Source organism: Podarcis erhardii (assembly GCF_964252035.2).
Source record: "Podarcis erhardii genome assembly, chromosome: 1".
Taxonomy (NCBI): domain Eukaryota; kingdom Metazoa; phylum Chordata; class Lepidosauria; order Squamata; family Lacertidae; genus Podarcis; species Podarcis erhardii.
Genome location: NC_138497.1, coordinates 81,557,432 through 81,572,143, shown reverse-complemented (window position 1 = coordinate 81,572,143; position 14,712 = coordinate 81,557,432).

The window sequence follows — 14,712 nt, the reverse complement described above, 5'->3', positions numbered from 1 at the left end:
GTGACACCAGGGATGATTGCTGCTCCCCAGCAAGTAAGCAAGAGGACCACCTCCTCTGTTCACGCTTCCTCACTGCCATAGCAGGAAGCATGTGAGAGGATGCCACTGGGCCTTGCATGAAGGAGGAGGAGAAGACGATGGTGAGGTAGGTGGGTGGGTGGGTGTTAGGCTATATACTTGAGTCCCTTCTAATTCCTGAATCCAGCAAGGATTCCATAGCTGGAATCGCCAGGCCAGCTTCTTGGTAGTGGCCCCCTAAGTATGGGCCATCCCGCCAATTGGCTGGTAGTTAGGGGCAAAGCTGAGTTGTGTGTGAGAGCTAGAAGCAGGCTGCAGGTCTGATCAGTGGCGTAGCGTGGGGGGTGCAGGGGGTGCCGGCCGCACCGGGCGCAACATCTGGGGGTAGGGTTAGGGATAGGGTTAGGGGGCGCAAATCCAGGGTTATGGGGCGCAAATTACTTGCCTTGCCCCGGGTGCTGACAACCCACGCTACGCCACTGGGTCTGATAGAAATGAAGCATGGCTGTGGCTATGGGAGAAGCAAGACCTTATGCGGGTGTTAATGCTGTGAGCCTCTCCATCGTTGGCTCAGGTTGTACATACGTGTAAACCATGTATCACACCAAGTCTCTGCTGTTCCTCATTCCGAGGAAACTGAACCTCAGAAAAGTGGCTAGAGCTCCTGGTGTCTGCACTGTGCAGAGACTGGGGTAGCGTGCAACACAATCAATGGCCACTTGTCATAATGGCTATATACTGCCTGGATTGTTGGGAGAGTGCGGCTGGGCTCGTGTTACTTGTGGGCTTCCCAAAGGCACATGATTAGCCACAGTGAGAACAGAGTAGAAAGAACACTGATTGCCACACTAGCCAGAGATTAAGCAGATGGAACTGCATGCTCTCTTATGGGCCAGGTTTCACATAGGGCTGGGACCACTGACCTTTCTGTTCCATGACAACACATAGTGTTTTGCAAGCCCCAACAATCAGCTCATCATCAGGGCTTGTACAGCACTCTGTATGGAAGCCCCAGTAATCAGCTGAGAATCAGTGCTTACAAATGGCCTGTCACCCCCATTTTGGCACAGCCATGCCCTTACTTATCCCGCAGCTGACATCAGGTGTGGGGCAGATAATAATAATAATAATAAATTTTATTTATATCCCGCCCTCCCCAGCCGAAGCCGGGCTCAGGGCGGCTAACAACACTAAAACAGTACAACATTATAAAACATTATAAAAATGAATTAAAATCAAAACTGATGGCAACCATAAACTAAAGTTTTGTAAAGATTGCCAAAGGAGGGAGTCAGGCTGCGCCCTGACCAAAGGCCAGGTGGAACAGCTCTGTCTTGCAGGCCCTGCGGAAAGATGTCAAGTCCTGCAGGGCCCTTGTCTCTTGTGACAGAGCGTTCCACCAGGTTGGAGCCGCAGCCGAAAAAGCCCTGGCTCTAGTTGAGGCCAGCCTAACCTCTCTGTGGCTTGGGACCTTCAAGGTGTTTTTATTTGAAGATCGTAAGTTCCTCTGTGGGGCATACCAGGAGAGGCGGTCCCGTAGATACGAGGGCCCTAGGCCGTATAGGGCTTTGAAGGTTAAAACCAGCACCTTAAACCTGATCCAGTACTCCACCGGGAGCCAGTGCAGCTGGTATAGCACCGGATGAATGTGATCTCTAAGCGAAGACCCCGTAAGGAGTCTCGCTGCGGCATTTTGCACCCGCTGGAGTTTCTGGGTCAGTCTCAAGGGCAGCCCCACGTAGAGTGAGTTACAATAATCCAGTCTGGAGGTGACCGTCGCGTGGATCACAGTGGCTAGGTCAGGGCGAGAGAGGTAAGGAGCCAACTGCTTAGCTTGGCGGAGATGAAAGAATGCCGCCTTTGTTATAGCTGCAATCTGCGCCTCCATGGAGAGGGAGGTATCGAAGATTACACCCAAACTCCTAACGGACGGTGCTGGCACTAATTGCACCCCCGCAAGAGATGGGAGTTGCCCCCTCAGCCCCATGTCGTCCCATCCCAGCCAGAGGACCTCTGTCTTTGAAGGATTTAACTTCAACCGGCTCCCACGTAACCATCCAGCCACAGCCTCCAAGCATCTGATCAGTGTGTCTGGGGCCGAGTCTGGGTGGCCGTCCATCAACAGATAGAGTTGGGTGTCATCAGCATACTGAACCAGGCAGAGGGCCTTCTCGGTGGTGGCGCCCGCCCTGTGGAATGCCCTCCCATCGGATGTCAAGGCGATGGACAACTACCTGACATTCAGAAGACATCTGAAGGCAGCCCTGTTCAGGGAAGTTTTTAATATGTGACATTTTAGTGTATTTTTTATCTCTGTTGGAAGCCGCCCAGAGTGGCTGGGGAAACCCAGCCAGATGGGCGAGGTACAAATAATAAATTATTATTATTATTATTATTATTATTATTATTATTATTATTATTATTATTATGGCAGCCCAGCCCAAAACTCCGGACAAGCTGGGCGAGGGGGCGCATAAAGATGTTAAAAAGCATCGGGGAGAGTATTGCACCCTGGGGCACACCACACACCAAGGAGTGGCGGGATGACAATTCCCCCCCAAGCGCCACCCTCTGTCCCCGACCAGAGAGAAACGAGCGCAGCCATTGAAGGACTGTGCCCTGGATCCCCACGTCGGCAAGGCGGTGGTCCAGGAGTTCGTGATCGACCATGTCGAAGGCTGCTGACAGGTCTAGAAGAATCAGCAGCCCCGACCCGCCTCGATCCAGCTGCCTGCGGAGATCATCTGTTAGGGCGACCAGAGCCGTCTCGGTCCCATGACCAGCGCAGAAGCCGGACTGGAATGGATCCAGAGCCGATGTTTCATCCAGAAACCTACCAAGCTGTTCAGCAACCGCTCTCTCAATCACCTTACCCAGGAATGGAAGATTCGAAACCGGGCGGTAATTGGATAGATCTAAGGGATCTAAAGATGTTTTCTTTAAGAGCGGGCGCACCACTGCCTCCTTCAGTTCCCCTGGGAATGTCCCGGTGCCAAGGGACAGATTGATGATATCCCCCAGGGGGGCCCGCACCTCGTCTGGACACGCTCTAATCAGCCAGGACGTGCACGGGTCGAGAGGACAGGTGGTGGGCTTTCCAGCTCGGAGGAGTCTGTCCACATCGGCTGGGGATATCCAGTCAAAGTGGTCCAATACTGAACCCGAGGACAGTCGAGGGGCCTCCAGTTCCTTTATTGTATCCAAATTGGCAGGGAGGTCATGGCGGAGCAACAAGACCTTCTCCGCAAAAAAGCCCGCAAATGCCTCACAGCTGTGTGTCAAATTGTTATTTAAATTTGGCTGTCCTTCGAGGGACGTTAAAGACCGAATTATACTAAATAATTGCGCCGGGTGAGAGCTAGCGGATGCAATGGAGGCCGAGAAGTAAGACTTCTTAGCGGCTTTCACTGCCATCTCATAGGTTTTCATAAAAACCCTATAAGATGTTCTTGAGGCTCCGTCACGGGCACCCCGCCATACTCGCTCTAGCCGTCTGAGGTCCCGCTTCATTTTCCGGAGCTCCTCGGTAAACCAGGGAGCCCGGTTTCTGCGGGGTCGCAGAGGGCGCTTAGGTGCGATCTCATTGATGGCTGCCAGGAGCTGGGTATTCCAGGCCTCAACAAGCTCAGTCAATGAGTCGCCAGGGGGAGAAAGGTCCCGCAAGGCTTGACGGAATCTATCAGGGTCCATCAGCCTCTGCGGGTGAGCCCAAATTGGCTCGCCACCCAAGCAGGGTGGGGGTGGAACGTCAATCCTGGCTTTCAGGGCATAGTGATCAGACCATGGCACCTTCATCGAAGGAAACATGATCACATCTATACCGATGCCAAAGATCAAATCCAGCGTGTGGCCTGCTTGATGTGTGGGGCCCGAAACAAACTGGGAGAGCCCTAGTGTCGCCATGGAAGACACCAGGTCCAGAGCCTGCGAGGAGGGAGTGGCATCAGCATGGATGTTGAAGTCCCCCAATACCAATAGGTTAGGGAACTCCAAGGCCCAGCCGGCCACCGCCTCCAGCAGACCTGACAGGGTGGCTGCTGGTGCGCTAGGTGGCCGGTACACCAGCCAGACAGCCAAGCTCACCTCGGAGCCCCACACTAGGCCAACACATTCAATGCCGGGGATAGATGGCGATGGTAGAGCCCTGAAAGAACAATCTTCCCGGCCCAGATTAATAACGCCACCCCTCCCCCCCGGCCCACAGTCCGCGACTGGTGGAGGACGGAGAAACCCGGGGGCGCCATCTCTCGTAAGGTAACAGTATCCCCTTCGCGCACCCAGGTCTCAGTCACACATGCCAGGTCAACCCCCTGCAAGGTGAAGAAATCTCGCAGGGTGGCGGTTTTGTTGCCTATAGACCTGGCATTGCAGAACACCAGTGACGGAGGTGAGTAATCCTTGCTCACCCTACCCTCGTCTCTCGGGATGGGGCGCAGATTGGAAGGGGTACGAGCATATCCGTATCTCGATCCCCTTCGCCTATGACATCTGCCCCCACCGCCATACCTCCCTCGCCCCTCCACAGTAGGAATCCTAAGCCTCAGGCTCGCCTCCATTTACAGAATATAAAAGCAAACAAACAAAAACAATTACACGAAAACAAAACCAATCCACACCCCACTCCACAACCACCCCACACCAACCCAAAATAAACCAAAACAAAATAAAAATACATGGATAAAAACCACCCCTTATGGTGGTACAACAAAGCAAAAAATAAAATAAAAACAGTTTAAAACATATAAAAACACTTCAAACAACCGCTGCCGCAGCACCAGTGTCCCCAAAGGTGCGGCAGTGGTGAGCGTAGGCCCCGCCCCCTGGCCTGATGGAGAGTGGGCCTGCAGGGGGAAGAGCCCTCCCCACAAACGCGCGGCAAAGCGGCTGCAGCAATGTTCCGAGGCCTCCTTGGAGCCTTATATGCTGAGATGGAGTCTGGGGCCCGCCCCCAGGCCCAAGGTGTAGAATGGGCTTGCAGGGGGAGCGGTCCTCCCCAAGACTCACCGGCAAAGCGGCAGCAGCAGTGTCCCGGGCCTCCTTGGAGTCTTTTATGCTGAGGTGGAGTATGGGGCCCGTCCCCAAGCCCAAGATGGAGAATGGGCTAGCAGGGGGAAGAGCCCTCCCCACACGCACGGCAAAGCGGCAGCAGCGGTTTTGTGTGGCTGAAATGTGGCAGATGGGTTTCGTGTGGCTGAAATGGCCTTGCTGGCAGTGGCTTGCAGTAAAATTTTTCATAGGGGAACAGTTAGGGCCAGCCAGAGGAACCAGCTTGCGAGGGCAATTGGTGGGAGGCCCATGCACGCATGATGTCACACACATGAGCACTGCACCTCCCTCCCTAAGCTGGGCAGAAGCTTCCCGGGCTTTGGGAAGGAGGTGCCAGGGGAACATTGGGGGACTAGCCTAGCCCCCTGGTCCACTGACCTCATGCCACTGCTTCCTGGCCCAATGGGGAGGTCTGACAGGCCTAATTAGGCTCACAGTCAGGAGATTCCCCACCACTGGCCTAAAGGAGGAGGGTAAGTGACAAGTTGAAAAAGGTGGTGGTTGTTCCTTGAAGCTGCCACTTGCTTTCATGGGTGACAATCCAGAAGATGCTTTGTGCCACTGCCTCTCTGATTTGGACAGAAGGTGAGAAGAATGGTTTTACAGACTACACATCTTAACAAACTATTTAGGTTTTTTTCTGGGGGTACACAAGGGTACACAGTACCAGCACTGTTTTTTCCTAGAAGAAAAGCAATGTTCCAGTCTAATAGCACCATTGCTGTAGCTGTCACAATCATCTTCATTCATACTATGAAATGTTAGTTCCTTGACATTTGCTACAAGCAAAGGTACCGCAGACTCCTGACTTTTCTGCAAAAACGTGTTTCACACATTGTTTTGTACTTGCATGAGTAACTTTCAAAGATTTTCAGGAGGTGAAGGAATGCCAGTCATTACTGGCTCATAGATGCTTCCACTATGTTTCAGCTTCTCTGACCATGCAAGGGATCCAAGTATTTCCAATCTTCAGTATATAAAAGATTTCTTTTGCCATCAAATCTCATGATCAACAAATAATAGGAAAGCTCCCAGAGAAGTGCCAAATGCAGGGCTTTGTCCAGTTCCAGCACATCCAGAGGCGGAGCTAGCTGCTCTGACACCCGGAGCGGTGCACATGTTGTGCACCCAGGGGCAGGGCTAGCCATTCCACATAGCTAATCCACACTTAATGCTTATTTCTTCATGAAGTTAAATCCTGTAACCTGACTTATGGAATACAGTAAGCCCTCAATTTACAGTACATGGTGGTTATATTTCAGGGATCATACCTAAAGCCAAAGCCATGTATGGTCAAAACACATTGGGTTCAGTGGCGGGTGGACGCCTGCTCCCTTTTTATTCATTTATTTATTTTTCCACGCACATATAGCTGAATGCACACAAGTTAAATGTGCATATGTTACTGCATTCAAAATTGGATGTATATTTCCAGAATTAGGAGTGTAAAGAGGAAACACCCATTAGTAGTATGTCTGCCACAAAATCCTGTTTTAATTGTGTAGGTGTTGGCAAGTTCAAAGCAAGCACTAATGCTACAGGGAAACAAAAGTGACACTGAAGGCAGTTTTCAAGGTCAAATATCACTGGCAGGTGTGGGGAACCTCTGTCTCTCCAGATGTGGCTGAACTACAGCTCCCATCATCCCAGGCTGTAGTTCAGCACCATTTGAAGGGACAAAGGTTCCCCACACCTGCTGCATGGCCTGGGTTAGGCTACTTTCAGGAAAACTGTCACAGCTCTGAGAGTAATGAATCAATTTGGACATACAGTGGTACCTTGGTTTTCAAACATAATCTGTTTTGGAAGACCGAGTTCTAAAACGTACGAAAATTGCGAACTCTACAGAAGCCTCAATATAGAAAACTCAGTACGGAAGCCGCAAGGCATGTTCGACTTCCAAGGCATGTTCAAACGCTGGTTTACAGCGTTCAAAAACTGAAATGTTTGTCAATGGAGACGTTTGGAAACCGAGGTATCACTGTACTAAGGAATTTGTGCGCTACACTATTTTTGATGAGTGTAGAAAAAGCTTAGCCACCTCTGCTGTAAATACTATTAGCCAAACAGAAGTATGGGTTGTGCACAAGCAATTTTGTTAAATTATCCAAGGGTACAAAGTTCAAAAAATAAGGAAGCGTATTGTCAGGGGCTCAGGAGCAGAGGCACAGGGAAGAGAGGAAATGGAGAGCGAAGGGGAAGAATCTGAGGGCAGCGTAGGAGAAGATGACAGTGGCCCGAGAGATTCCATGAGCCTCTCCAGCGAATCAGAAGATTCACAGAAGGGGGCGCCGGTGGCCAGGGCAAGGGGGGTCCAAAAGGGGACACTCCAGGAGCAAGGGGCCAGCGGGGACTCCCAGAGCAGCAGTTGGAGATCAGGACCAGCTTCCCCACCAGAGCGTAGTGGGGGGGAAGAGTCCCAGAGCTCGGGGCCAGCGTCTCCCCCAGCAGGGAGAGAAGATGAGTCAGGGCTGACCACGCCTCCATCGGAGAGTCAGGGAACAGAGGGGAGGCCAGGTCCAGCTAGCCTCCCGGAAGAGGGAAGGAGTGACAGAAGCAGTGTAACGGTCAGGAGGAAGGTCACTGGGTTGGCGCGAGAGCCAAGTTCAAATGTACAGGCGCGCAGGACAGCAGAGAACCCGGATTGGGAACCAGGTCCTAAAGCCCGCCGGAGGCAGGGGGAGGAGTCAGGGGACTCAGCGTCAGAAGAGTCCAGAAAGGGGAATGCCCCAGCGGACAGGAGGACCCAGAGGAGGAGAGAGCAGAGGAAGAGGTGGAGCAGGTCTAGAGTCTTAAACTGGTGTCAGAGGGGAGGAGATTCAGACGGAGCTTCGGCGGTCTAGGGTTTAAGACGTAGAGCTGCATGCCACGGTTTTGAAATAGAGACTGAACTTCAATAAAGACTTTTGTATATAACAATGACCTGGCGTTGGTCCTCTGTGAGCTGGGACTTCGGGCAGCTCTGACACGTATGATTACCATTTGCATGACGCAATTGTTAGGCAAACTGGGTTGGAGCACCTGATGGTATCACAGCCCCAGGCAGGAGTACAATTCAAATTATTTTTGAAATGGGTGTGTTGTATTTTCTTTCCCACTGACATGTCACTAGTTTCAGAAATGCAGCAGACACAGGATTTTAGCCCTGTCCAGAGCCCGGATGAGACATCAGACCCATCCTTCCAGGCAGTGCTATATTCTGAGTAACAACATCTATAAACGAAATGGGGAAACTTCAATGTAGCACCAAGAAAGCCAGTGTATGAGTCCCCGTCCGTCGGCGGTGGAGGCTGGGCGAGCAGAGGGTGAAGAGCACCCAACACGCCCCCCCTCCTGCCTGACATATGAGTGCCTGCCTCGCATCAGCAAGGCCTAAGGACTGCAGAAGATGAAGCGCACCCTCCGCGCTCCATGCCCACCACCCCAGGTGCTGGTGGACGGCACTACGACCCTGCTTATAGGAGCCACAGATGAGCACTGAGTGCAGAGTGGGGTCCAAAGGTGGAGAAACTACCCCAGAAGGTGCACAACATGCCCCCACCAGAGGTACTACCCCTTCCCTATCACTCCACACACCCCTTTAAATTTGCAAACATGAATAAATTGTATTGATTTATTTCAATGGGCCTGTTGTTGTTTAGTCGTTTATTCGTGTCCGACTCTTCGTGACCCCATGGACCAGGGCACGCCAGGCACTTCTGTCTTCCACTGCCTCCAGCAGTTTGGTCAAATTCATGCTGGTAGCTTCGAGAACACTATCCAACCATCTCGTCCTCTGTCGTCCCCTTCTCCTTGTGCCCTCCATCTTTCCCAAAATCAGGGTCTTTTCCAGGGAGTCTTCTCTTCTTATGAGGTAGCCAAAGCATTGGAGCCTCAGCTTCACAATCTGTCCTTCCAGTGAGCACTCAGGGCTGATTTCCTTAAGAATGGATAGGTTTGATCTTCTTGCAGTCCATGGGACTCTCAAGAGTCTCCTCCAGCACCATAATTCAAAAGCATCAATTCTTTGGCGATCAGCCTTCTTTATGGTCCAGCTTTCACTTCCATACATCACTACTGGGAAAACCATGGCTTTAACTATACGGACCTTTGTTGGCAAGTTGATGTCTCTGCTTTTTAAGATGCTGTCTAGGTTTGCCATCACCTTTCTCCCAAGGAGCAGGCGTCTTTTAATTCCGTGGCTGCTGTCACCATCTGCAGTGATCATGGAGCCCAAGAAAGTAAAATCTCTCACTGCCTCTATTTCTTCCCCTTCTATTTGCCAGGAGGTGATGGGACCAGTGGCCATGATCTTCGTTTTTTTTATGTTGAGCTTCAGACCATATTTTGCGCTCTCTTCTTTCACCCTCAATAAAAGGTTCTTTAATTCCTCTGCGCTTTCTGCCATCAAGGTTGTGTCATCTGCATATCTGAGGTTGTTGATATTTCTTCCGGCAATCTTAATTCCAGTTTGAGATTCATCCGGCCCAGCCTTTCGCATGATGAATTCTGCATATAAGTTAAATAAGCAGGGAGACAATATACAGCCTACTCTTGAGTAAAATCTAGTTGAATACCACCTTTGTCCATGAGACCAGAGCTACTGATGCTCTTATCAGGTTCTGTGATTTCTGAAGTATTCTGAAGTATTTCTCAGCTGCTCAGTGATGTAGGCAAAAGTCAGAAGTTATTCTCTCAAAAGACCAGGGAGATAACCTTTTGTTTTAAAAAAGCTGAACTGCTCTCCAGCTGTGTTTCACCATTACCACCAGGGATCCGGGTAGGACTTTCTACAGTTCCAGGAAACTGACCAACTATGCTGTCTACTCATAGTTAGTTGAGATCATGGTGATATTTCAAACAAATATTTCAAACATGGTGAGGAATTCAAACAAATAGCCAGCACGTGTAGACACAAAGTCAGAAAAGCTAAAGCACAGAATTAACTCTGGCTTGCTAGAGAGGTTAAAAGCAACAAAAAAGGCTTTTATGGGTATGTTCGTAGCAAAAGGAAGAACAAAGAAACAGTGGGGTCACTCAGAGGAGAAGATGGTGAAATGCAAACAGGGGACACAGAAAGGGCTGAACTCCTCAATGCCTTCTTTGCCTCAGTCTTCTCCGATAAAGAAAACAATGCCCGACCTGAAGAATTTGGAGCAAATGATTCAGCAGAGGAAACACAGCCCAGAATAACTAAGGAGATAGTACAAGAATACTTGGCTAGTTTAGATGTATTCAAGTCTCCAGGGCCAGATGAACTGCATCCAAGAGTATTAAAAGAACTGGCAGATGTGATCTCAGAGCCACTGGCAGTCATCTTTGAGAATTCCTGGAGAACAGGCGAAGTCCCGGCAGACTGGAGGAGGGCAAATGTATTCTGCTCTGGTCAGACCTCACCTGGAGTACTGTGTCCAGTTCAGGGCACCACAGTTCAAGAAGGACACTGACAAACTGGAACGTGTCCAGAGGAGGGCAACCAAAATGGTCAAAGGCCTGGAAACGATGCCTTATGAGGAACGGCTAAGGGAGCTGGGCATGTTTAGCCTGGAGAAGAGGAGGTTAAGGGGTGATATGATAGCCATGTTCAAATATATAAAAGGATGTCACATAGAGGAGGGAGAAAGGTTGTTTTCTGCTGCTCCAGAGAAGCGGACACGGAGCAATGGTTCCAAACTACAAGAAAAAAGATTCCACCTAAACATTAGGAAGAACTTCCTGACAGTAAGAGCTGTTCGACAGTGGAATTTGCTGCCAAGGAGTGTGGTGGAGTCTCCTTCTTTGGAGGTCTTTAAGCAGAAGCTTGACAACCATATGTCAGTGCTCTGATGGTGTTTCCTGCTTGGCAGGGGGTTGGACTCGATGGCCCTTGTGGTCTCTTCCAACTCTATGATTCTATGATTCTATGATTCTATCCTTGTGCAATTAGGATCGTAGTAGCTAGGTACGCAGGCTGAGACCCTACCTGCCCGCGGACTGTCTCACCAGAGTGGTGCATGCTCTAGTTATCTCCTGCTTGGACTACTGCAATGCACTCTACGTGGGGCTACCTTTGAAGGTGACTCGGAAACTACAACTAATCCAGAATGCAGCAGCTAGACTGGTGACTGGGGGCGGCCGCCGAGACCACATAACACCGGTCTTGAAAGACCTACATTGGCTCCCAGTACGTTTCCGAGCACAATTCAAAGTGCTGGTGTTGACCTTTAAAGCCCTAAACGGCCTCGGCCCAGTATATCTGAAGGAGCGTCTCCACCCCCATCGTTCTGCCCGGACGCTGAGGTCCAGCGCCGAGGGCCTTCTGGCGGTTCCCTCATTACGAGAAGCAAAGCTACAGGGAACCAGGCAGAGGGCCTTCTCGGTAGTGGCGCCTGCCCTGTGGAACGCCCTCCCATCAGATGTCAAAGCGATAAATAACTACCTGACATTCAGAAGACATCCAATATCCAAACTGGGAGGAAAGCCTAATTTAAAACTACAGTGCTAATCCCACAAGATTAGCGATGAAGCTGTTAGCCAACTGAAATGAATTCAAACTTGGCAACAGTGAAGGGTAAAGGACTAAATCCATTTTAATACTGGTACCCACCTAAGGGTTACACTGATGGGGGAGATGGGGAAGGGGATCTAGTGATAGCATTGTGAATGAACGATAAACTTTTCTTCCCCTAGGGAAAAAAGGATTACATGTATCTGACAAGAGCAGATAAGTTTATGTGTCTCTCTGTGTAGACAAGAGGAATCCAATGGAGCGGTTTGTTGGGGGCAGGGCAGGGAGGAGGGATATATCGTTTTTAAGATCCAGAGAATGTTACTCAATTTTAACTATGTTGACCAGGCAGGAGGTGGGGAATATTCACTCTTCGCCACTACCCCTACGAACATTAACATCACAATTCTATTAACAAAACTGACTATAACATTTTTAAAGGGCAGAGAACTTGCTCCCCACCATTGTGCAAGGAGAGATGTGATTTAATATAGTTTGCTGCCTGAGGTAAACCAGAAAATGCTGCCTTGCAACCTGATGAGGTCATTGAACATCGATATCTTGGTCATCTTTCTTTCCCACCACCAGTATAGGTTTTACCCTGGGGGGAGGATGTTGGGGTGGTTCCAAGCGATCAATCAGAGCAAATGCAACTTCATTGACTCTGCCTTTGTTTAGGCTGGACATAAGGGATGGGTATGGTTTGGGGGGTTTTATTGAAACGGTATGCCTGAACAGACACTTGAGGGGAAAGAAAAATGTATATGTATGCAGTACATGCAGGTCCCGCTTACTGAACACAATGCATTCCCAGGAAGTTGTTCATTAGGCGAGCATTCACATTAACAAGCTTAATGATTTCTGCTATTTCCTATGGGGCATTTCTAATTCACGAACTCTCTCCCTCCTTCTGCCATGATTTCTTCTTAAATTGGTTGCAGCCAAACAGCAAAAGAGAGACAAAGTACAAACTGATCTGCCCAATCTCTCCTGCTTTGAGCATAATTCTTTGTGTTCAGATAAGTGAATTTGTGGATAAGGAGTGGGCGGATAGCGTGACCTGCGTCTAGATGCATGTTGTTATTTTGGAAAGAAACTCTGGGGACATTAAAGGAGACTGGAGTAGAAAGGGGAAAAAGAAAGAAAAAGAAATCTTATACTGAATAGTACTTCCAAGCATATCCATCTACTTTATCCATTTGAGGATGCAGATCCATTGATTCCAATCCACTTCTGTCAAACCAATCTTGCCACTTTTAAAAGCCCCACTATAGAGTTCAATGGGGCTTACATCCTGCTTCTATGAATGCTAACCTAGAAACAAATCCTATTCAGTTAAAGGGATTTGCAGTCCAACCCCATGCAGGTTTACTCAGAAGTAAGTTCAAAGGAATTGAAGCCCGATCCTACCTAATGAGGCTCCACTCTGTTTTACAGCCTCCCTTCTACTGCTGCCTCCTCCTGCCCTTACTCTGTGGCATTTTCCTTCCCTTAGCTGTTAGCACTTTTCTGACAAAGTGTGCCTCCTATGTCACGTAGACAGAACAGAGGGAAGGAAGGAAGGTGAGAGTTCTAACTAGATAGTTCTATCTACCAAATCTGCTGCCGAAGCCGGTTCTGAGCAAAATAATTTTCAGTTTTATGAGCAGCCTCCTCCACAGTGTTCCAAGACTCATCGTGTTGCAAGTGCAACAACTTTGCAACAACTTTGGTCTTACCACTTCAGAACGTGAAAGGACTTGTCAGGAGAAATGCCCTTAGTATTTGATGTTTGCTTCGGGGAGATTTCAAGAGGCACAAGCGTTTCTTCTACTCACACCCATGGTGAAAGGGAAAAGTGTCCTTGCAGGTTGGCATCTGTTCTGCTTACTGGGCAATTCTGATTGACAGATTTTCACATTTTGTTCCTCTGACAGTTTCTGTTCATTTTCTTTTGCAATGGCAAATCTTCCGCCTCTTCCACTGTCACTCAGTGCGTCCTGTCCTTGGCAAGGATGGCTCTGCCAAGACAATCCTATGAAAATTGCATCATTCCAATGAGCATGAAGGACCCATCCCTGGTAAAGAATGGCTAGGCTGCATCTGGGGCAAACATTCTCTTTTCATTCAGTGATGCTAGCTACGTCTTTAACACTGATGCAAGCTGTAAAACAAGGGCTGCTTGCTGTTGTGCCAACATCTGTGCAATATTTGCAGCTTATCAGATTAGTTCGTTGAAATGGGACTCACAGAAGTTACTCATTTGTGTGATGAGAAATTAGGAAATCAGTGAGGACTGAGAATTTCCCCAGCCTGATCATGTCTGCACATGTATTTTCAAGCCACCCCTTAGTTTATGAAAGGGACAGATTAGTAGAGGCTTTATAAATCTCACATTCTCTGCAATTCATATGCAAGTGAATAAGAAGAGGATGCTATGATTACTAAGGCTCAGTATGGGTTTCTCAAAAACAAGTCATGCCAGATGAATCTCATTTCCTTTACCTGATTATTATTATTATTATTATTATTATTATTATTATTATTATTATTATTATATTATATTTTTAATTTTTTATTGTTAAAATAATTCAACATTAATACACATACAAACATACATTTCATACAACATACCTACATACATACAACATACCTACAACATACCTACACTCAATCCCACAGATAATTCCCATCACCATCCACCACCCCTCACCCTTTGTGTTAGACTTCCAATCTACTCAATTGCAATTTCTTTCTACTTCTATTACTTTCTTTCACACACCTTTAACCTAATTTCATATTTCTTTTTCTATTACACATTGTTATCCATCTTATTTAGTATTCCAATGTTTGAAACGAAACTTGTTTATTCTAATAGGAGTTCTGATTTTTCGATGTAGTTTTGCAAGTATCTTTTAAACACCTTCCAGTCCCTGTCTGCCTTCTCTTTTGAGATCCTTCCAATTTCTCCCATTGTTTTGGATATACTGTAGTACTCCAATAATTTGGCAAGCCACTCTATCTTTGTTGGTACAGTACCACTTTTCCAATTTTTCGCAATCAATAGCCTTGCGGCTACTGTTGCGTATAAATATAAGGTCTTGTCTTCTTCCTTTAGGCTTCCTGGTATTATTCCCAATAAAAAACCTTCTAGTGTTTTCCTAAATGAATATCTGACCATTTTTTTCATTTCGTTATATACT